This window comes from Neomonachus schauinslandi, chromosome 4 (assembly GCF_002201575.2).
Source record: "Neomonachus schauinslandi chromosome 4, ASM220157v2, whole genome shotgun sequence".
Lineage (NCBI taxonomy): Eukaryota > Metazoa > Chordata > Mammalia > Carnivora > Phocidae > Neomonachus > Neomonachus schauinslandi.
In genome coordinates, this window is record NC_058406.1 from 156,752,889 (window position 1) to 156,777,735 (window position 24,847).

Here is a 24,847-nt window from a genome sequence, read left to right on the forward strand (position 1 = left end):
GTGGAGCAACTGCACATGTACAATTTGGAGAATGGATTGGCTCAGAAAAGGCTAGTGCTGACCCTGAATGTTTTCAATTTTGAGATCACACCAATTAAATTTACTCATGGGCAAAGGGTTTATTTTGGCCTTCTGAACAAATTCTTGCTCACCCTCAACTCAACTCAAGCACCACTGTTTGGGAAGCCTCCACTAATGTCCCAGGTACTGTTGACAATGTCCCCACAGTTGTAGCCAGGGTTCTCAACCCTGGAGTGGTTTTACTTTTCAGGGGACATATGGTAAATGTCAGGAGACACTTTTATTGACAGGATTTGAAGTTGCTACGAATATCTAATGGGTAGAGACCAGTGATGCTACTAAACATCTTGCAGTGTACAGGACGGGCTCCCCACAACAAAGAATTACCTGGCTAAAATGTCAGTAGTCTTGCTCTTTTTTTTTTTTTTTTAAAGATTTTATTTATTTATTTGAGAGAGAGAATGAGAGACAGATAGCAAGAGAGGGAAGAGGGTCAGAGGGAGAAGCAGACCCCCGGCTGAGCAGGGAGCCCGATGTGGGACTCGATCCCGGGACTCCAGGATCATGACCTGAGCTGAAGGCAGTCGCTTAACCAACTGAGCCACCCAGGCGCCCAGTAGTCTTGCTCTTGAGAAACCTGAATTGCAGCATTGTCTTATAGGTGCTTGCCAAAACCAGAGATGGTTCTTTTCTCTGGGATAGACTTACTTTTAGTCCTTTTAAAATTAGCAATAAGATGGACATTTCAAGATATCAAGAGATATACATTAATTCATTGTTTTTTTTTTTTTTACTACACTTTCAGTTTTTTAAATCGAAAACTATATTCAACCATATCCAGATATGACTCACATTAGTATCAGTTCTTTGTTGGTGAGATTTCTCTTCTTCCTCCTCCTCTTCTTTCTCCTCCTGTTTCTTTTCCTCCTCTTCTGGGTCTCCTATTCTGGAAGGTTTCTTGTCTATAACTATTTAATTTTTACTCACTGCTTCAAAGAGAGAGAGTAGGAGATAGTTCTGTTCATTTATCTTCTCTCTTTATGTAGAATATAGGGCTCTGATCAGAGCAAACTCCTATCTCTCTGGTGGCGAGTTCAGTGGGCAGGTACTTCTCTGTTTTTGAATGACAGCTTTAATCCAGCAAATTAATTTTACATATTTTCAGTTTTTGCTGCTCTCTGGGTAGGATGCACACAGGTATGAGTATGACTTGTTTGAGGAAAACAGTTGCAATAGGATATTCCCATTAGCTTTCCAGAAGAAAGAAAAGACCTGTGATCAGGTGTTTTTGGAGGCGGATAGGCAAAGCAGGAGGGTGAAGTTGGCCCATCAAAGGGATTTAACCAAGGATCATACAGGAAAAGATTCTGTCACTGGAGTGGTATTTATCGTGTAATATTTTATTTCCTTCTCTAGACTGTGAACCTCTTGAGCTTTTCTCTCCAGTGCCTGGTATGCTTCGGGCATATAGTAATGCTTATACTATGACTACACATGGGGGGAGTGATCATATATCACTTTCCCCCATGTATTAGCTTTTACAGAATCACTCTGGGAGTCAGTTTTGCAAAAGCAGAGAAATTAGGAGCATCATTGGGATTTTGAAAAAAAAAAAAAAAGAAAGACAAGAGAGATCATTCTACTATTGAACACAACAAAAGTCTTTTTTGGGGGAGATATAGCTACTTTTTCTTGTCTGTAACTATTTATTTCTTGGGAAATGATTATAGAGTTTGGCCTGGGAAGGAATAATTAAAATTGAGAAAACAGTTTCTTTCCAAAGAAATTAAATTGTTTCATCTTCTATAAGAAATACTTGACTTTTATTTATTTATTTATTTTTAAAGATTTTATTTATTTATTTGAGAGAGAGAGAGAATGAGAGACAGAGAGCATGAGAGGGAGGAGGGTCAGAGGGAGAAGCAGACTCCCTGCCGAGCAGGGAGCCCGATGCGGGACTCGATCCCGGGACTCCAGGATCATGACCTGAGCCGAAGGCAGTCGCCTAACCAACTGAGCCACCCAGGCGCCCAGAAATACTTGACTTTTAAATGTACTTGGTACACAAAGCCAATGGAATTGTGAAAGTAACAAACCAGAATTTGCAACACTTAGAGTAACTTTAAGTAGAGCTCAGAGGAATTACATTCATGAAAATTAATTCACAACTTCTAGAAAAATTTAAGAATATTTGTGATTCATTCACTAGCTTTATATAGCAGGATGATATAGTTGCACTGCATGAAAGGCTTAGTTACAGTTGGGCTTAATGATAGAAAAAGAATTAGGCTTTCTTTTCTTAGAATATGTAAAATAGCTATATATGATCTTTAAAATGAGTTTAGTGAATTAGATTAGATTTTTTTAATATACTTCTTAATCCTACTCCTTTCTTAAAGAGTCATCTTACAAATGTTTTGCCTCAGAGAGTATATGGGAAGAAGGTCTCATCTCAGTAGCAAGGTGAAGAATTACTTCTTTGATTTATTGGGATTGATTTTCTTTTAATGCCTACAGGAGACACACGCGCGCGCGCGTGTGTGATCTTTTTAAAAACTATTGATAAGGGGGCGCCTGGGTGGCTCAGATGGTTAAGCGTCTGCCTTCGGCTTGGGTCATGATCCCAGGGTCCTGGGATCGAGTCCCACATCAGGCTCCCTGCTAGGTAGGGAGCCTGCTTCTCCCTCTGCCTCTGCCTCTCTCTCTCTCTCTCTTTCTGACTCTCATGAATAAATAAATATAACATTAAAAAAAAAACTATTGATAAAATGTCAACCCAAAAGCTGATGATGAAATTATATAATTTCCTATTATTTCAGTAACAATCTAAGGTCTAGTTGACTGAAAAAGTTTTGAGTTTGCATTTATGCTTGGCCTTATTTATTTCTAGAAGGAAAAAAATTAATACAAAATAATTTTTGACTGAATTATGGTTTTGGTACTCTGTAAACATCTTTCTAGCTTTGATATTCCATTTGTCAATGAAGAGAACTTGTCGGAAAAGAGAACTAAATTGATTTAGCTTGAAAGTTAAGGATCCTGTTACTTTCTTGCTTTCCTAATTAAATCCAATGAATATTAAGTATCCTTTGTATGTGGAATAGTGGTAGATGTTGGCTATTAGTGACATTCTTAGAAGAAAGAAAGATGTGACTCATTATTCAATAAATCAATTCATTAGCAGAAAATCAATCCAGATTCTTTCAAAAAGAGCCCTGAGCCTTCCAAAGGGGTCTTGGCCTCCTTGAACACTGAATTTATTTCAATTTCAAGGTAATTCCTGCAAATGGGTGCTGAGTCAAATGAGGATGCAACTGTTTATACGCATAGCAAAAAGATAGTAAAAGCCTTTGACTTCAAAACCTAAACTGTGGATAAACTAATATAGGCCTGAAAAATAATAAATCATTATATGGATGACTGATTGGTATAAGCAGAAGAAGAGTGGTGGAATGTGTATAACAACCAACTCTAAAATGAATGTCTCAGAGAAAACAGCAATAATTTCTAATCATCTGTTTTGTACTAAACTCTTAAGCTTCTCAGGATTTATCTATTTCTGTTGCATCTGTGGCCTCAAGAAATGATTGATTATATGTGTCTTCTAAAAATGATTCACTTGTACAGAAATACTTATTCATCTACTTCTTCATTCCTTTATTCATTTAATAAATTGTTATTGAGCATCTACTAGGTATTAGATACTAAGTTAGTTACTGAGATTATTGCAGCAAATAAGACCTACAGTGTTTCTGCCCTTATACAATTAATTACAAAAATGAGTGTTTAATTATATTTGAGAGGAAGGAAAAGTATCTTATGAGATGGGAATGATTTACAGGGAAATTTGAATGATTTACAGGCAAACTTCCTGGGTTGGGGAAGGGCTGATGTCATCAAGGATGTATCAAGGATGATACAGAGGGAGGGAGGAGAGTGCCGTGGCATGAGGCAAGGCAGGATCTTGCGTAGCACTTTAGGTCAGGTTAAACATGTAGACTTTTATCCGGTGGATACCCATTAAAATATATCCTCTTAGATATAGTGACACCCAAGGGTCCTATTCCATGTTCCGGACAGCAGAAGTGCTGGACTATAAAAGACATTGAGCATACAACATATTACAGTAGCATCATAGGAAGTGAACACTTTAAAGTTAAACTGCTTAGGACGTTGTCGTGACCCTGCTACTCACTAGCTCTGTGATGTTTTAATTTTCTTACCCTCAGTTTCTCAGCAATAAAATGGAGAGAAACATAGAACCTACTTAACAGGATTATTGTGAGGATTGAATGTGAAAATGCCTGTAAAGGTTGTTTTTTTTTTAAGATTTTATTTATTTATTTTAGAGAGAGAGGGGGAGAGAGAGAGCGTCAGCTCTCCCCTGTCCTTGGAATGTGAATTCCACTTACCTTCTCCATGCTAGAAGCTTTCCCCAGGGTACAACTTTGAGATAGAAATGTGTTGCTGAGACCTTCTGGATAGTATATGTGACTGAACCTAGTTAAGGCTTCTTATAAACTTTAGAGATTCTGGTGGGCAGGGGCAGAGATCTACTCATCTTGCAGCTGTCCAAGACAAGCCTCATAGCTAAGTTGCCTTGCTTATTCAACCTACCACCTACCAGTCTGGAGTGGTATGCCTCTTTATTTGGGCTCTCCCTGAGCTCTGTATACGGAGACCTATTTCACATTTCACTTGGGAAGCTCCTGAGGTGGCAAACCAACGGATGGGTGGGGATGGGATGTTAAAAATGGGAAGCACAGGGGCGCGTGGGTGGCTCAGTCGTTAAGCGGCTGCCTTCGGCTCAGGTTATGATCCCAAGGTCCTGGGATCGAGCCCTGCATCAGGCAAGCCTGCTTCTCCCTCTCCCACTCCCCCTGCTTGTGTTCCCTCTCTCGTGTCTCTGTCTGTCAAATAAATAAATAAAATCTTAAAAAAAAAAAAAAGGGAAGCACAAAGAACATTCTGGTCAGAACCACATGGGTAAAGGATGGATATCAGAAAGGGTGTTAGAGCAACATGAAGTAGTTTAGACTACTACCAGATCGGAACAGCCTTTGGCGGAGTGGTGAGAATACACACTGAAGAGGAAGGTTAGCAACATATTGTAAAGGACTTTTAAATGCCAAGATAAGGAGTATGGACTTAATTAGGAAAGCAGCAGGGAGCCACTGAAGGTTTTGTGTAGAGGAGCAATATGATTACTGCTGACAGCAGTCTTAATAAGGCTTAATAAATAGTACAGTTTATAACCTTAGGCCAACTGCTGAGCAGAAGCCAAAAGCTGTGCTGCAGAATTAGCAAACCAATTACCGTGAAGAATGATGGCCTGGATTTAATCTGAGTCATCCTTTATAACAGAGTAGAAACTCCTGGAAATATGAACAAATATGTGAAGTGACAGGTGACGTGTCTTCTCAGAGCTGACTTCCTGTATTTGAACTCCCCAGTGGCACACTGTTAAAATGCCTTACCATAATTTACTTTTCACCCCGTTTAAAACCTCTCTTCTTTGTCAGTATTCATTGTATTTTTATGGTTTTTCAGTAGGCCTAAAATCGATTGCAAACTGTCTCATTACTTGTAATAAGGTATCCTTTTATTGGTATTAACATAATTTGCCAAGAGGGAAGACATCATTATGTTATCTGCAATTTGATTTAATAGCTGATGTTGACTACAGGACAACACTAAAATTTCAGTTCTAGTAACCAAGATTTTTTTTTTTAATTTAGAGAGTAGGCTACATAAGAACCTATAATTTCCTTTATCTTTTGATTATTTTAAAAGACGTGTGTGTGCGTGTGTGCAGGCATGCAGGGGCAACAACGGAGAGCAAGAGAGAAAGTATGCAAATGTGTATGTAGAGGAAGCGATAGATATTTATCATATTGCTTCCTTCTGGGGAACAGTTCCTGGCAAACAAACAAAAAATGCGTATTTAAGTTTCTTATGCAACACATTCTCTTTTGTACATTCTGATGATTAGTTCTACTCTCACCTTACCATTTCCATAGGCAGAAATTTTTGCTCCCTTGTCAGAATTCCAATATCATTTTGAATTTAAGTAATTTTACTTGTTATCTCATGTAAGTTTTTTGTCTTTTTGCCCTTACTAGATTGTACATCCCTGGAAGACCTGTTTCTACATTTGGAGTATAGTGTGGTACCTGGCTCAGGGTATTATCTTCAAATAGTTACTTCATAGCTTTGAAGTTTTCCTTTCTTAGAACAACCTTGCTTGGGCTTTCATTCACTTAACAGATGTTGAGAAACTCCTAAATATTTTGCCAGGTAAACAGAACACAGGCCCCTCTCTTAAAAAGTTTATAGACAGGGGCTCCTGGATGACTCAGTCAGTAGAACATGAGACTGTTGATCTTAGGGTGATGAGTTCAAACCCCACATTGGGCATGGAGCCTAAGGAAAAAAAAAAAAAAGCTTATAGACAAATAATCATATAATTACAATATAATCTAAAAGTGTTGTGATTGGTGTAGGTATGGTGTGGAGGCAACCTCAAGGTTAGAGAATGTCTTATTAGAGGAGATGACCTTTTATCCAAGTTGTAATACATTTTAGAAAAGGAAAAATGTAAAGATGAGAAAGCAGGAGAGATGGCTGTAACAGAATATACATGGACCTGAGTGTAAGAGAGAATGGTGACATCAGATTGCTGCTAATTTAGGACAAACTGATGTGAGGACTGGTCATTTATAAAGCTGGAGCAGATCCTGAAGGTATTTTTGTTAACACACTATCAGATGTCACTAAGATTTCTTTATTACAATTTAAAGTTACAATTGAAAACTAATTGGATGCTAAGTTCTTTTTTTTTAATAGATTCTTTTTTCTAAAGATTTTATTTATTTATTTGACAGAGAGAGCACAAGCAGGGGGAGTGGCAGGCAGGGGGAGAAGCAGGCTCCCTGCAGAGTAGGGGGAGCCTGATGTGGGACTCGATCCCAGGACCCTGGGATCATGACCTGACCCGAAGGCAGTTGCTTAACCAACTGAGCCACCCAGGCGCCCTGGATGCTAAATTCTTGACAAGGTGGTCAGTTAGTGTGGCTTCCATTGCCATTTCTTTGAAAGAAGAAAGGTTGTTTGGTTAAAAATGGTTTTATTTTGTCATTTTAGACTTTATAGGTACATTTAGAATACATTGGGAATTAGGGTTCTAGTATATATTTAAGAAGGATAATAATAGTACCTACTTTTAAGGTTATAAATTTTCAGTGAGATAATGCAAACAAAGTGATTAGCATAGTGCATGGCATGCATAGGTCCCAGTGCATTAAGGATTGCACAAGGGATGGTGCGAACGCTCCCTTACAGCCTAGTCTTCTTCTATTTTTTAAGTAATGTTTGCACCTTGGGACAAAGTGCTGCTTGTGTAGCTACTTCTGATCTCCAGATTTAAACCAAAAGTAGCAGCTTTTGAAGATTTTATTTTATTGAGTGACTTGGCCATTTGAGGCTGGTGAGACTTGATAGGGGCCTTGGCTCAGGATTTATCAAGTTTTCCCTTAACTTGAAATGTTCATTAACATTACAAAGGAACCAGATTGATGCATAGGAAGGAAGAGTGTTATAAAAAGACTTATAGGAATATTACACCTCAAATAGATTTTCTGTGTGCCTAATGCATCATTTTTCATGTCTTATACTTAATATGTGTGTTTTGAACTATCAAGTTTCATCTCTGCCTTATATCAGCTGTGTGACTGCATCTGAAAAATGGCAATAATAGTATCTATGTCATAAGACCATTGGAGGGTTATACAATAATTCACATAATGTATCTAACATGGTGGCTGTCAGGTACTAAATATTCCATTGGTCTTAGCGTTTGGAACTCTACTACTGTGTAAATATGACAGGACTGTGCAAGTAAGACAATCTGTGCAAATCAGAGAGAATGCACACTTCTTAAAATTTTAGATTTATCACTCAGATCTGAATAAGGCTGATTACAGTATGTTATATATAGTCCTGTTCTCAGGAACTAATTATTTCTCACCTTAGACTTTGAGCCTGAGGAAATTCATTCATTTCAAGCGTGATCGGAAAACATCTAATAGTCTTAAGTAAATTTCAAATGTGTCTTAAGGCCAATAGACTCATTTACCAAAATTTCTTTTCCTAATATAGCTACAAACACTATTACTGTTCACAGAAAAACCTTTTAGTTTCCTAATCAGCCAAATTTTGTGATGAAAACAAGGACTGCTAGGAGTTCCACCTCTCACCGTTTCGTATCAATGTTCTTATAGTGTCTTTACACCTATGAAATATGTATGGTTCAGTCAGACTCCCAACCGGAAACAGATGGCATACTCAAAATGAGTAACTTGAAGAGAGTTTAATAAAAAGATGAAAAAGGTTGACCAAAGTGTAGGAAATTACAAGGGAGAGCATAGTTACCTCGAGGGACTAGGGACAACAGTAGTGATGATTGGGTCCTTGACTACTCCTAGGCATGAAGTGGCCAGGAATGGCAGAGGACAGAGGGCTTGGGGAAAGGGCTGCTTCACTGAAGCTGGGGTCTTCTCGGGGATGCAGCTGTCCACTCAGGATCAAGTGGCCAGAGGTACTCAGGAAAATCCTAAATTTCAACTTTTGATAAAAATACCAGGTTACAGAATGTGATTACAAGGAAGTTAAAAAAAAAAAAAGACATTAAATCAATCAAGAGCAGGTTCATTTGGGGCTGTGAAGTCTACAAATTTGGGATTTTAAGATCTTTAATTTTTATTTTATCTTGTAAATGAACTACTCAATATATAATATTTGCATAAAAATAAGATATACATGATTCATTTGAAAGTATACTAATATGGTCATCTACTCTCACCACTTTTCCATATATTTAATGCTCTTCTCTATCTTGTAATGTCTCTGTTATTTCCTGGCCCTTTGTTCACAACAAAATATCTGATCTTTTGAAATGGTGCCAAAGTTCTTTTCTGTTGATGGTGGTTTGTTTGGAATGCTTTAAGAAAAACAACAATAGTGGAGGTTGGTAAATAGTGTTTATCCTTGCTATGGAGGAAAGTTCAGCACCCATTGAAAATCATGCTGTTAACCTATTTATTTTTGGAAGAGGAATAGATATCCACAACAACTGGAAAAAAAACAGGTCGCAAAATAGCATATGCTTAGGTTGATAGGTAGGTGTGTGATTTTAAATATATGTATAGATACGTACATATGTGTATATGTATTGTATGCATATATCCATAAAGATATCTAGAAGAGTCACCCAGATGTTGATAGTGGTTATCTCTGGGTGATGGAATTCATAGTCATTGTTTTACTTCATACTTTTTTGTATAATTAAAAAAATATAATGAACATGTATTATATTAGTCCTCAGAACATAAATCCTTTTGAGTTTCGGAAAAATGCTGATACCCAAACTCATAACCATTAAAAATATAGTAGCATTATTAGGAAAATGTAATAAGTAAAATATTCCACTCCTATATTTATCACCAAAGACACTACTGACTCCATTGACATTGGTTGCATTTATCTATTCATGACACATTTGCATGTGACATTTTGAGAAAGGGAAGCACAGAAGTTTTGTGATGAGTGGTGACCTATGACTTCAGTCACTCTGAGAGCTCTGGATGAGAAAATATATCTTATCTTGACCAAGCATCTTCATTTATCAGAACTCACATTGACGTGAAAGGATGCGTTCCTTCAGTCTCCTAACACTGTGGGGAGGCAGGTGCATTGCAGGCTATCGCTTGTGCTCTATTTGCTCATAGACAACTTTGAAGCGCCAAGTGGTGTATTTGATTGGCTTCATCGATGTCACATGATGAGTCTGTCTGAAGATCTTCCAAGAACATCTCAGTCCCTGGAGTCTGCATCCAGTCAATAGACTGTTGGCTCAAAAGCTAAATAGATGACAGATGAACTCATTATATGGGAGAGGCATGGGGAGCTGAAATCCATGGGGCCTCTGAGGAGACTTGTTCTTCTACATTATGTCCCACTCCCTCTGTGGATCCCTCAGCCCTGCTGTCTGCCTAGATTGCTTCATTGTTGGGGGACAACATCTTAGCCATGCTCTAATTCTTTGTTTCTTATTTGGGCAGTAAGTCAATGAATTTTCTAAATAACCTGAACTTTTTATTTGCCAGTCCAACTGCAATAGTCTGAACTGAAAGATTAATTTCATTTTATGGGATTAGACATAACTTGAAACACGATGGAAATCAGTATGCAAATCAGACTTTACACTAAGCTCTTATTTTTTTCCAGAAATAATACAACTCATCTGGATAAACATGTACACAGTATTCCAACCCTTCTTTAAAGGGTTAAAACTGAGCTCTCAGATAGACGATGGACTCTGAAAAACAAACAGGGTTCTAGAGGGGAGGGGGGTGGGAGGATGGGTTAGCCTGGTGGTGGGTATTGAGGAGGGCACATTCTGCATGGAGCACTGGGTGTTATGCACAAACAATGAATCATGGAACATTTCATCTAAAACTAATGATGTAATGTATGGGGATTAACATAAGAATAAAAAAAAAATAAAAAAAAAACCCAAAAAACCAAAACTGAGCTCTCAGAAAGTCAGTAGCCTATGATATTTAAGACTCTGGGGCAGAAAAGAAGGAAAACATTTTTGTGTGAAGGGGAGAAAAATCACTTGTGTTTTAAAAATACCTTTAAATATTGAATGTATATGGACTTGGCAGAATGATGTAGGGGAAAAGAAAAATTTATATATGGTAGCATTAAGAGAGGAATTTAATATATAAGAAAGCCATTCTGAAGCAAATTTGACAGTTTTAAATTACTTTCCTTTTAAAGATATAGCACCTTGTAAAATTGATTATAAAATGGAGGTCATATATCTTTATTTGTTAATTTGTGGAATTTATGTTTTAACATTTATCTTTACTCTCTAAAGTCATGAAGAATATATCTTTCTTATCAGTTTCCTTATACCTGAAAAATAAATGTGTCATTCCTTACTGTTTCACTAATGGATCATTTTAGTTTAAGTTTAGTTCCAGTAAAGAAGTTATTTTGGAGTTTATGTGAAAAAGGAAATTAGCTGCATTTTAAAATCACTGTAAACCATTAATATGTGAAATCTCTTATAAAATCACATACTCCTAAATCTTTATACTCATTAAAATAATTATGCTTACTGGTATTTGGTAGTAAAAATAGTTTATATGTAATGTAGCTTGAAGTATTAGTAAGATACCACACCATAACTGGTATGACCAGTGAAGGTATTAATATTTGAGAAGTGTTCTCAAGTCAAAGAGACTGTGTTCTATTTTCCCAATGCAATTGTTCCATACACAAACCATGCATTAAAAAAAAAAAATCACTATACAGTTACTACATTTATTTTTCAGTTTACATTAACTGAATACTAGTAATTTTTTTTACTTTATTAAAATACTGTTTATTTCACATGTATATTTTTGTCTCCCCACCATTTCCATTTGTCTGACCACCACTACTACTATGTCCTATCATAACATTCCATACATACTTAAAACTAAGCAAAGGGTGGAGTTCCATCTTTAAACAGGCATTTTGGACAACATATTCTTGGCAATGGAACCTGGACAACATTTATCAGGCACAGTAGGGAAAATTCTCACTCTGCATTATAAAAAGGACAGCCAGATATCAACTGTTACAGAAATGAAATAAGATGGAAAATTTTAACAAACTGTTTAAACTGTTTTCTTAAAGAGACTTCCTCCACTGCCAGAGATCTTGAATAGCCTCTTGGTCAGTCATCCAGAAGCAATTCTTCACATAACTGATGAACTTGGCTTCCACTTTGGGAAGAGAACCACCTTTTTCTATACTTGCTTGCATTTTTGCTTTAATATCTTCTACAGAACTAGGTCCTTTCGGGTTTGGGGAGTCTTTTCCTGTTTTTTGAAAGATTCTTGACCTTTTGTTTTTGGTGTTGATGGTTTTGAGTCTTTTCCATTCTGGTTTGATTTTTGTGCATTTTTGGCTGGAGTATCTCATATAGATTTCTTTACTGGAGGCTTTTCTTCAGCTTGCTCATCATCAAAATCATCATCATCATCATCTTCATCATCATCGTCATCTTCATCAGCAGCAAGTTTTACTTTTTTCTGTGGAACCTTGCTACCACTTCCAGGGACAAAACGCTTTCCAGATATACTAAGGAGTTTCATGTCCTCTTCCTCTTCATCTTCTGACTCTGCATCTTCCTCCAAAGCTACTAAGTGCTGTCTGCTAATATGCATAGGCCCTGAACCACATTTCAACCATAAGACCACAGGTGGGTTATTTCAAAGCCCCCAAGGGAAACCGTTGGCTGTACAGACATTTTCAAAGTTGCCAGTGTGACTTTAATTGGACTGCCTTCATAATTCATTGCCTCTGCTTCAAGAATGTGCAATTCATCCTTTGCACCAGGTCCTAAACTGACCGTTCTTAAAGATAGCTGGTGTTCATTTTCATCATTATCTACCTTAAAGTGATAATCCTTATCAGCCTTTAGTTCACAACCAAAAAGATAGTTCTGGGGTCTCAGGGGGCTCATGTCCATATCCATCGAATCTTCCATGGGGTGGTGGCACGCACTTAGGTGGGAGAGAAGGTGGATGGAGATAAACGACTACTGTTCCACAGAACAGCCGCGCAGGATGGAATCACACAGGGGAGAGGAATACTAGTAATTTTTAAAAATACTTAAAATCTCATCAGATTCAGAAGAGAAGAGTGACACCTTGCCAATGAATTGGTCTTCATTCCTGAAGAGATGACCCATCATGAAAGCCACAGTATGAGGAACTCTTGCTAAATAAGAAAATTACCCTATGTAAACAGAAGCAAGATCAGTGGTCTCTGAACTTTTTTGAGGGTACATACCTATCAATAAAATATGTACCTCCAATACATGTTTGTGTATGTTAATAAATTATGTACATGAACTACTATAATATATTCTATATGTGATAAAACATATTCCCAAAATAGAATTATTAACATAAATAGAAACATTAACGTCTTTCATACCACTTCCAAATAGATGATTTTGTGGAATACCAAGTATACCCTGCCCCATACACACATACACACTGTTGAAAACATGAGTATAGAATTCCCATCCTCCCTGGACCTCTTAAAATAGTTCTGAGTCATATAATTGGAAGTCCCAATTGGAAAACCCAGATTTTTTTTTTTTTACCTATTTATAAGTGTATTAGTCAGCTATCACCAAAATATAAGATGCAATGACCCTCGCAAAACACAGTAGTTTAAAACAATAAGCCTTTATCATTATTCACATGCCTATAGATCAGCTGGATGGTTGTGGCCTCAGCTGGGCTCACTCTCTGTGGTTAGTTGTTGGGGGGGGGCAGTTTTGCTGATCTTGGATGGCTTTTCTTACATGGCTTGCTGTGGACTGGTTCAGGATTGCCTCAGCTGGGACATCTCGGCTCCCTTCTGCATGTTTGTCTCTCATATTCCTTGGGAAGACTAGACTGGTAGGTTCTCACCGTGATCTCAGAGAAATAAGATTAGAAACATAAATGACCAGATGCTCTTTCATGCCTCTGCTTTTATCAAGTTTGCTTCTATTTGGCCAAAGCAAAGCAAGTCACTTGACTGAGCTCAGTCAGATTGGGAGGGGAACACAAATGTAAAGAGGAAAAACCATGATTATGAGAGGCCAGTAATTAGGACCATTAATGCAGTCAATCTACAATATCAAGAAAGTCTCTTTTCCATTAAATATATGCAAATGGACTGATAATTTCCAGATAGCTGTAAGAGCTACCAGCCAATTATACCCCAGTGTTCTGATTATTTAGGGTAGTTCTCTGGCCATAGAGGCTATAGATGTTTAATTTTTTTTTTTAATAATTCAGCTCATTGGAAGTTTAAGTTAAATGTTAAAATTGTATTCCCAAAGGGTTTTGTCATCACTGACTTAGGTTGTCTGGGCTCCAAGGATGCAATAAAGGTAGAATTGTGACTGTCATAATCATGCATACATTGGTCCCCATGTGGATACTGCTAAGTCTACACAGAACACTGTGCAGTAGAGAAAGTAAGCCTCCTTTCATGAAGCATTGGCCTAAAATTAAAGAAGAAATGCAATAAAATTCTATAATTTAAGTTAAAAATTGATAATTCCAAAAAGAAGACACAGTATTCTGTGTCCTATAGTATATTTTACACAATACATTATTTAAAGGACAAATACCCCCCAAAGTGGGGGGGGGGGCTGAAGAGCACCTCTTTTTAAAAAAACAAAAATTCTGAATGATCACTTTGTGTCTATTTTTGAGGTAACTTATAAATGTCCCAAATTCTGTGTTACCATCTTAGAAAAAATTGTTCATTTAAAGCATCATAAAATACTCAAAAGACTAAGAGTAATAACATCTTCATCTTAAGTCACGTTATGTAATTTTCTGTGTTTTCTAGATGTACTGGTTCAAATAAAGAGCTGAAGGACTTTTCAGAATGCATATTCACCCTTATAGCATTAACTATCATTTCTGGAATGCTCATTTTTTGCCATTTTAGAGCATTCATTTAGTACTCATAACTCTGTAGCTAAGTTTACAGATTTACAGATTAAATAGATTTGGGAAAGTTGAGTAACTTGCCCAAGGTCACAATCAGTTGCAGAGTCAGAACTAAACCCTGTGCTGTCTAATCTTAATCATTACACTGTATTGCTTATTATTACATAGATTTTTAAATATTCAGAATTTTTAAAAGATGAATAATATGAACAGTGCATACAATGGAAGTCAAAATGGTCCTTGGTATTGGCCAGGAGAGAAGGTCCTGTGGCTGGCCGGCATAAATATCTAGCATTTCCCTAGGGTTCTAGATGCCTCTGACTCTAGATGCCTCTAGATATTCTAGATGCTCAAAAACATTAATGTTGACCCAGCCATGATTGTGTTTTCACTGAGCCAACTTCTCATTATTATTTGGTCCCACAACAACCAATAGTGTCTGGCCCTATGGGAGTATGATTTATTATAATTGGTCTTATATTTGATATTATAATTTGCATCTAGTTAAATAAAAATTAACCAGGAAAAATGTTTCAGGGGATTCTTTGGCTTTTATCACTGTACACTTAGTCTTTCAAAACTATGTATGTTACCCTCAAAGTGCATTTGATGAATACCCTAAAAATGAAGATCTATTCTAAAATGTAGTTACCAACTATCCTTTTGACCATCCTTACTTTATCAGTAAAACAACCTCAGGTATTCAGTTTTGGAACTGTCATTCAAATTAAGTGAATGGGCTTCATTTAAGGAGCTATTTCTGTATTTCTGGAACTATAGCTAAGACATATTCTAGAAGCAATTTGAGAGAATAAGTTGGCTAAACTTTGGCAGGTGAATTAGCTATTCCCAAGATGCTTCTAAATAAAGTTTACTTTCTAAGCCTCTGTTATACTCCGATAACTGTGCCAGAACAGTTGTTTATTTAGTGGAATTCTACCATTATTTAAACCTTTGGTAAGGCAAAACTAGATTTTAAAAAGTAGAGGAAACATTGGCTATGCATGTGGGCAGCATTTTTAACCACAGAAGATGAGGATAGAATGAAAGCTGTAATCTCTTAAGAGCTTGCTCCCCTTTGTCCAAGAGATGAATCCTACCTCTTTACCCTCAGGAGCCTCTATCCATAAAAAAATAATTCCATCATACTACCTTAGATAAATACAGTGAAAAGGTGAAATCCTTTAAAGTCCTTTATTAAGAAGTTTTTCAATGAAGTAATTATTTCTTTCTTAGTAAAAAACTAATCTTTATCCTTTGGAGAAGAATTAGAAAATGCATGTAAACAAAAGGGAGAATATCAGAATTATCTATAATTCAATCATCCAAGTAAACCTGTAACTATTGCGGCTTTCCTAGGATTTTTCTGTATATTTAATGGATTCATACTGTTGTGATTTGTCATTTGCTTTTTCCTACTAAAATATGTACTGTAAATATTTCCCATGTCATTGAATATTCTTCAGTAATATGATTTTAATGGCTACCTAGTAAAAGAGGGCAAACATTCTATTAAATATTCCATTATGTGCTTAATCAAGTTCTCTGTGTCACAGATTGTTTCTTAATTTTTCACCTTTAGGATAACACTACCATAAGCATACATCTAACAAAATCTTCCAACATCCAGAATTATTTCTTTGGCATAAATTCATAATAGTGGAAATAATGGCCAAGGTGTGTAAAATTAGAAGTCTATAATGAATTTTGTCAGATTGTCCTCTTTTAAGGTCTTACCCCACCAGCAGTTTTATGAAGTTCAAATTTCCTTGGACTCTCTCTATTATTGATGACTATAATTTAATTTTTTCCTCCATCTGAGGAATTATTTTAAATGATGCCTTATTTTATTCATGTTTCTTTTATTAGTGAGAATGAACATTTTTCTTATGCATTTTAGCGTTTACATTTCTTCCTTTTGAAAATACAGGTTTCTCTTTAAACCATCTCCAAGATTGTTATCTGTTTAGCCTAACTTGAACTGACATTTCCTTCATCATGATAAAAAAAATAATTTGAAGACTTATTTGAGATTAGCCCATGAAAACTGAGTACTGCAGTTCACTCAAGTTTGTGGGCATTTGGCATATTTTTAACTTCAGACAATTTAGCGTTTAGTATTATTTGTTTATTTTGTTACAGTCTTATAAAGAATATTATTACTTCTTTGTCCAAATGCATTTTGTGAAAGTGTTAGATTTACGACTGAATAACAACAATACAAAAAATTAAAATAAAAAGAAGGAAAGGTATGAGTAAGTCCCGATCCTTATTGGTCCTATGTCCTTTATCTTCTAGGGTAGTAAGAGGGACATTCCATCTGCAGTAATATGGCTATGTAGACCAGTTTCTCTCACTGAAGTATCTTTCGTTTTCTAGAGTTAATCCTTTATCTTGGAACCCTTAGCTCCCATTCTGTGAAGAATGACCTGAACAGGGGCGCCTGGGTGGCTCAGTTGGTTGGGCATCTGGCTCATGGTTTTGGCTCAGGTCATGATCTCAGCATCCTGAGATTGAGCCCCACGTTGGGCTCTGTGCTCAGCGTGGAGTCTGAGATTCTCTCTTCCTCTGCCCCTCCCGCTTGTGCTCTCTCTCTCTCAAATAAATAAATAAATCCTAAAAAAAAAAATCTGAACAAAGACTTGTGAGGAAAGGAAAGCAAATACATAACACCTGTGCAAAAGCAAAAGCAGCTTCTCAGTGTCAAACATCACTGCACCTCTCTGAGGGAATGGTGTTGACACAGGCCTATTTGTTCATTCAACAAATAGGTGCTCAGGACTGGCATCAGGGGAGTGGGCTGTGATTTTAAGAAGTTAGGGATGTCCTCTGATAAAAGAGGAAATATAAGTGGAAACTTCTTGAAGAGGGAGCATGGAAGGAACACCCAGCCTGGAACAGAATGAACAAGGGAGAGGAGTAGGAGCTGAGGTGGAGGTCAAGGGCGAGACCGCAAAGGGCCTGCTAGGCCGACTGGAAGAGGGCGCCTGGAACTGCTCCTCACTCTCTAGGTGACCCTCTCTGTGCCTGGGCTGCTTCATCTATTGTATGGGATAATGACGTTTCCCTCGCTAAGTTGTTGTGAAGATACAGTGTGCTGATCCATCTAAGGTGCTTAGAACAGGGCCTGGCACTTTAAAGGTACAGCAGTTGTCTGTTATTATTATTTAAAAAGAGATTTCATTTGAGTGAGAGAGAGAACGAGAGAGAACGAGAGAGAGAGAGAGAGAGAGCGCATGAGCGGGGAGGAGGGGCAGAGGGAGAGGGAGAAGCAGGCTCCCTGCTGAGCAGGGAGCCCAGTGTGGGGCTCCATCCCAGGACCCTGGGATCACGACCTGACCAGAAGGCAGAAGCTTAACCAATGAGCCACCCAGGTGTCCCCTGCTATTATTTTTTTAATTGCTATCCAGACTCTAAAGACCTGTAATTTATGGCATATCCATCCCACTTTTCTTATTTTGTATGTCTTCTTATATTCGGTCTTTTAAGATAATCATGCCTGAGTCTCAAGTAACTTTATGTTGTGGAAAATATTCATATTCATAAACTGATGTTTTCTGTCCTTCAAGAAGTGGGGTTATAGGTGACGAAAAGGAGTTTCAGTGTGGTCCTGGACTTCTTCTGGAGCATCTCAATACATGGGTGAAAGTGATATTCTCTGCATAAGTCACTGAATAATTCCTAGCTTATTTCTCTAGGAACATGATCAACTTCACAGAATATAGTGATTAAGAGTGAAGATCCCGGAGACAGATTGTGTGGGTTTGAATTTGAGCTTTGCTGCTTACTCAGTGGTAGTCTTGGGCAACTTTTTAAAACTCTTTATGCCTTAGTCTCTATAACATTAGGAATGATAATAGTACCTATGTCAGAGTTCTTTTTTTTTTTTTAAGATTTTATTTATTTATTTGACAGAGAGACACAAGCAGGGGGAGTGGGAGAGGGAGAAGCAGGCTTCCCGCCGAGCAGGGGGCCCAACACGGGGCTCCATCCCAGGACCCTGGGATCATGACCTGAGCCGAAGGCAGACGCCCAACGACTGAGCCACCCAGGCACCCCCAGAGTTCTTTTTTGAGGATTAAATGAAAGCATAGGGAATACTACTTACAATGTTGCCTAGCTTGTAGTAAATAATAAATATTAAGTACTATTACTACAATCAGTATTTTAAAGTGACCTACCAGTAAATAAGTAAATGAAAATTGGAATTACCACATCAGGAAATTTGTCACAAATATCTTTGACATTCTCATATTTCCCCCTCTCTCACTACAACTAAGTGAAAATTGTGAGAAATTGCCTCATCAGTGATTTCTTCCCATTGATCTTAATGCTGTGCTGTGCTTCCATGTTTGGTGGACTGACTCATGACTGTGTTCACTGAAGCCGGGAGACGGCAGCACACAGCTTCCTGGAAGACTTCAACAACCAGGCTCACAGCTGTGAGTGATGTGGGTCTCAGAGTCAGCTCTCGTTCTGGATACGTTTTTAAGAAAATAAAAGAAATGGGTATATTCTGAAGGAAACATCACTGTGTATTGAAGCCAATTGCTTTAACGTGGCAGCTGCTGTTATTGTGACATGACTGTGGCTGTTTTTCCTTTCTTCCTGGAATATTAGCACAGGAATATTAATTTCCGTAATTCTGCTATTATCTGCAAGGAGAGTGCTTGATTATTTGGAGCTATGTGAAGAAGAGGTTCTGCAGACTAATCTAATCCTCTAAGAAAGTCTGAGAAATCTCTTGGATAAAAGGCTAGTGATAAATCAATGTGTGGTATCTCAATATGGAATAAATAATCAGATACCTGGGGGCAGATGGGCTTAGTTGGGAGACAGGGACTGGAATGTTTCTGCCCTTAACCTTAGTGATGAAAATATTAGCATTTATAGCATTTACAATACATTTGGCCGCAAATAAAATTATTTCTAATGCTGTTTAAATAGAAACTTCTGGGACACCTGCGTGGCTCAGTTGGTTAAGCCTCTGACACTTGATTTCAGCTTAGGTCATGATCTCACGTTCCTGGGATTGAGCCCCAAGTTAGGCTCCAGGCTCGGGGCGGGCGGCGGGGGTTCTGCTTGAGGATTTCTCTCCATCTCCCTTTCCCCCTCCCCCCTGCTCGTGTGTGCCTGTGCATACACTCTCTCTCTCTCAAATAAATAACTCTCAAAAAAAAAAAAAAAGAAAGAAAAAGAAACTTCTGTGATGATGGATATGTTCAATAATTGCACTGTTCCATACTGAGGAACCAAGTTTATTATCTTATTTAATCTTGATTAATTTAAAATTTAAAGCCACATGTGGGTAGTGGCAACCATATCAGGCAACATGATCACTTAAATAAGTATAAGGTCTATTTTTCTCAAATAAGAAGAAATCTGGAACTAGAAAGTGCAGGAATACTGTGGGTGCTTAAAGATATTTATTGAGGCAGTGAGTTCCTTCAGTGTCCTTTCTCAGCAGCCCTAAGTTTTAATTTTCATCCTCTTGGTCACAAAATGGTTGCACCCTGATGCATCTACTCTGTATTCAACTTAAGAAAGAAGTTGGGTAAATCAGTTAGGCCTTTACCTTTGGAGGTTCTTCTGTATTAATCCAAAGACTTTCACCTACCTCTAATTGGCCAGGACTTGTCACATGGCCACCCCTGCCTGCAAGAGAGGCTGGGTGTCCAAGTATTTCTCTTACTAACTTTTATTGTAGAGAAAGCAAAAGAAAGAGAAGGTTAGAATCGATATAGAGTGTACTGGTCTATGGTTTTGCCATAGCAGACATTTAATTAATTATCCTATGGAATTCCATAATTCCAGGTCTGGAGTAGTTGCTATCTTTTTCAAAGATCCAGGTGATAAATTATAAATGACACTAGATTTGGGATTTAAGACTGTTTAGTACCATATAGAATATAGGACTAGAACTTTGATGTATTGGGATGATAGAGAATTTTACATTTTCGAAAAACTGACTAATGACTGACTAATGTAAGTGGACTTTGAAGTATTTTTTTTTTAAAGATTTTATTTATTTATTTGACAGAGAGAGAGAGAGCACAAGTAGGCAGAGTGGCAGGCAGAGGGAGAGGGAGAAGCAGGCTCTCTGCTGAGCAGGGAGCCGGACGTGGGGCTCGATCCCAGGACCCCAGGATCATGACCTGAGCCGAAGGCAGCCGCCCAACCAACTGAGCCACCCAGGCGCCCCTGGACTTTGAAGTATTAAAAACAACTTTGGTACTTAGGAAATAAAGATATTAGAGTTAGAAATTCAAAACCACATGTCAACATATATAAGCAGCTCATGGTAATGGGATTCGTGATAGGCATGGTTGGGTGTGCCATGTGCCAATTGGTCATCCTGCAAGACTCCCCCCCACCAACATTAATATTTATCCTCTCAACCATGAGCAAATATTCAGAACCTCCTTTTACAGAATAGGAACCTGAGGCTTATAGCAGTTAAAGTACTTGTCCAAAACTTCATAACCATTGTGTGGCAGAGTCAGGATTCAGATCCCAAGTGTCAGAAGAAAGAAGAAGCCAGGGCTCTGCAGTCACTCAGCCTGGGGCTCAGTCTGGTTCCTCCGTTTACTATGTGATCTTTCGAAGATCCATTATCTGTTCATGTTTGTTCCCCTGCTGGAAACTCCTTAACAGTGGCTACCGTATTAGATAAAATTGGCTCGCAGTACCTCACTCTCCACCCTCTATCCCCCCAATGGGGGAGGGGAGAATACCTGCCCAAGACCGTAGTTAAGAATTTCTTCTAATTATCTTTAGCTCCCAGCAGGACATCTGGCACATAGTAGACACTTAAGAAATAATTATCAACCTATAACAGAGATCAATAAACCTCCCATTTTGGGAGGACTGTTAGGTTATATAAAGATAAATAATAAATACATATATATATATTTTTTTTTTTCTCTATTGGGGATGGTTGAGGGGTTTTTTTGAGACTCTTTGGGTTTCTTAAGGCTTGTTCATGTTCAGTGTAAATATTTTCCAGTAATTTCTGTAATAATGTCTGTCTTTGAAGTGATGGTTATAGAGATTTATGTTCACTTAAAATGGAAACTAAGAATAGAAGGATTTCTGTAGCCTATTCTTTGTGTGTGTGTGGTTAGAACTTTAATGCCTTTATTTACATAATAGACGGGTATCTTTTATTCTCTTTAAGCATTTTTCCCTGAAGTCATAATCCCTTGTAAAATGAATGTATCCAAAGGCCCATTGCAAAGGGTTGAAAGAAACTTCATGTATTATATAAACCAATGGACTGGTTTAGTTTGCCTAGCCTTAAAAGAGAACCAATAGAATGAAATTAGCATTTAAGAATACAGTTGTATATAGCACAGATGGGAATGAGAGTTATGTTTATCCCATACTCTCTTCAGATATAGAATTGTGCTCTTTACCTATCTGACTTCACTTCAGAACTAAGTGAAGGAACATTCATTACTATGTTTAAAATAGCTGGCTTGGTTTTAACAGCTGCCTCAGGAAGAAAACTGTATTGATTTTATAATTCTAAGAATAAAGACTTCACTTACCTAACTCTTTCCTCCTCTAAACACCTGCTGGGTGTAGAATGATACTCTACCTTTTCCAAAACAAAGCTGCTGCCTGTTTTATAGAAGTCATAAAACTTTGAGAACTAAGACAGATGCACAAAGTTTGGAGTATCTTAGAGCTAGCATTTCAGTTTGTCTTCTTATCATGGTCTTCCAAGTTCTGAAAAAAATAATAGAGCCTTCTTATGAATATCCCACTCTTGCAGTAGCAGTGGACTTCAGGGATTTCCTGGACCCTCCTCATTTCGGGTGAAAATGGTTTGGAAGACTCTTTGTTAGTCCCCTGTCAGTGGACAGGGACACAACCATATTCGAAATCCTGTTAGCTACCAGTCACTTTCCGTAGGTTGTTTCCTATTCTTATAACTCTTTGAAGGAAACATTATTGCTCCATTTTATGGACTAAATTAATGCATCTCTGAATAACTAAGTAATTTGCTGTGGTGGATTACATTCCTTCTAATCCTCCTATTGAGAGGAGGAATTTAATTCCCTTTTCCTTGAATTGGCCTGGACTTCGTGGCTTGTTTGAGCAATAGTATGTGGCAGAGGTGATGTTCTAGGAATTCTGACTAGGTCATAAGAAGCCTTGTAGCTTCTGTCCACAACTCTGGGGACACTTGTTCTTGGAGTCCTGAGCTGACAGAAGAAGTCCTATTATCCTAAGGCCACCAGGCTCTGAGGAAGCCCGAGCTATGCTAAGCCAGCTGTAACTCTTCAAAAGGCTCAACCCTTTTGAGCCACCCCAGCTGAAATTCCAGTATCATGGAGCAGAGATGAGCTGTCCCCACTCTGCCCAGTCCAAATTCCTGGCTTAAAAAGTCATGAGATTTAAGAATAAGAATAAGATGAACATGATGGTGATGAGGATAAATTGTTGTTTAAGCCAGAGCAGATAGCTAGAACACTTGCCAACTTCTAACCAAGAGTTTCTGACTCCGGAGTCTGTGCTCTGTAATCTCCCTATAACTGTCAGCTGCTCATGTTCCTGTGGTGCTTTATTAAATTTATGATTTATAAGCACAAAAATAGAACTGAATGTTAAATTTCTCTTATAGGAGAATTAAGTTAAAGCCAGTTTACAATAACTCTGGCGTCATGCTTCATTTTTCCTTATATCCCCTAATCCAGAATGGCTTTATATTATGTATCTGTTTCTTCGACTGTCTGCCTCTCCTCCCCCAGAATATAAACTCCATGAGGACTTTGTAGCTTCAACAGCATCTGTATCAGTGTCTGGCGTGAGTAGGTGCTCAAGGAATATTCATTAAATACATGAATTAATAAATGATTTACAGTGAAAAGAAGGCATAGATATTATTCTTTCTGTATAGAATATAATTCTTATGGAAAGATATGAAAACCAGAATATTACAAAGATAATAAAGCAAATATCTGGGTGCCCCAAGCCCAGAATTAACAGATGTTAAGATTATACCATATTCATATGGACAGCTTTTTCCTCTTAAATATTAGAAAGTTGAATCTGCCTATATTTTCTTATCCCCCTTTCTCCTGTCCCAGAGACAGTGCTATCTGGATTTGACACATGTACTGTTATGTTTTTACTGCATATAATTTTATGTACAAACAATGTCTGCTTGGCTCTGCCTCCGAAATAAAGTATATCATAATTCCAATGCCTTTTCACCTGATCCTGCTACGCCCCTAGTCCAGTGCTTGTCATCTTTTATGCTCCATCTTGCTACTTGTTCCTGGCTTCTTCGTCTGTCACAGCATCACCCCAATACCACCATCTCTTCTCCACCCACCAGCCAGCTTAATCCTTCAAAAGCATAACATCAGATTGCATAACCTCCCTCCTCCTAGCCCTTCAGTGGTCTCCACCACACCTGGAATAAAATATCCTTGCCATGCTCACCAGGGTTCTGTATGACCCACTTCCCAGCCTAACTTCCAGCCCCCCAGTGTCCTTCCTCCCTGTGCTTCAGGTGCCTCCTCTGGCCCCCTTGCTGTTTAGGGAGCACAGTGGGCACATTTCCAAGCACATTTCCATTTCTGGGTCTTTGCATTTGCTCGTCCTGCCCCCTGGATTACCCGTCCATAGGCCTGTCTCATGTGGCTCCATCAGATTTTGTTCAAAAGTCACTTCCTGGTGGGGGTGGGGAGACCAATCAGTCTATAGTTGAACTGTCATCAGGATCCTTTACTAGGCTTTACTTTTCTCCGTAAAGTGTCCCACTACCTGACAGAATTTGTATATGTATATATGTGTGCATGCATTTATCTGTTTGCTGTTTATTCCCTAATCAGATTATAAGTTTTTGTTAGGTCAGGGATTCTATGATTATATCCTTTCTATGATTCTATGGTTACATCCTTTTGATGCCTAGAATAACGGCTGACACAAAGTAGATGCCCCCAAAATATGTGTTGAATAAAGAAATATAGGAATATACTATTCTATGTTTTTAAAAACTGTATATAAATTGTACCATACTGAATGTATCTTGTGGCAGTTTGCTTTTCTCAATCAACATTGTTTTCAAAATATGTCCCTGTTCAGATCTATCACCTTTCTTTCTTTCCTTTCTTTTCTTTTTTCTTTTCTTTTCTTTCCTTTCCTTTTCCTTTCTTTCTTTCTTTCTTTCTTTTCTTTCTTTCTTTCTCTTTCTTTCTTTCTTTCTTTCTTTCTTTCTTTCTTTCTTTCTTTCT

At 37.9% G+C, this 24,847-nt stretch overlaps 1 protein-coding gene and 1 pseudogene across 2 annotated transcripts in view; one reads left to right on the plus strand and one right to left on the minus strand.

The window, feature by feature from the left end:
- The window catches only part of OXR1 (oxidation resistance 1), a 355,094-nt gene that overhangs the window by 38,319 nt on the left and 291,928 nt on the right, over nucleotides 1-24,847 (plus strand). The gene's annotated exons all lie outside the window — the stretch shown is intronic.
- Nucleotides 11,682-12,625, minus strand: LOC110579211 (annotated as a pseudogene).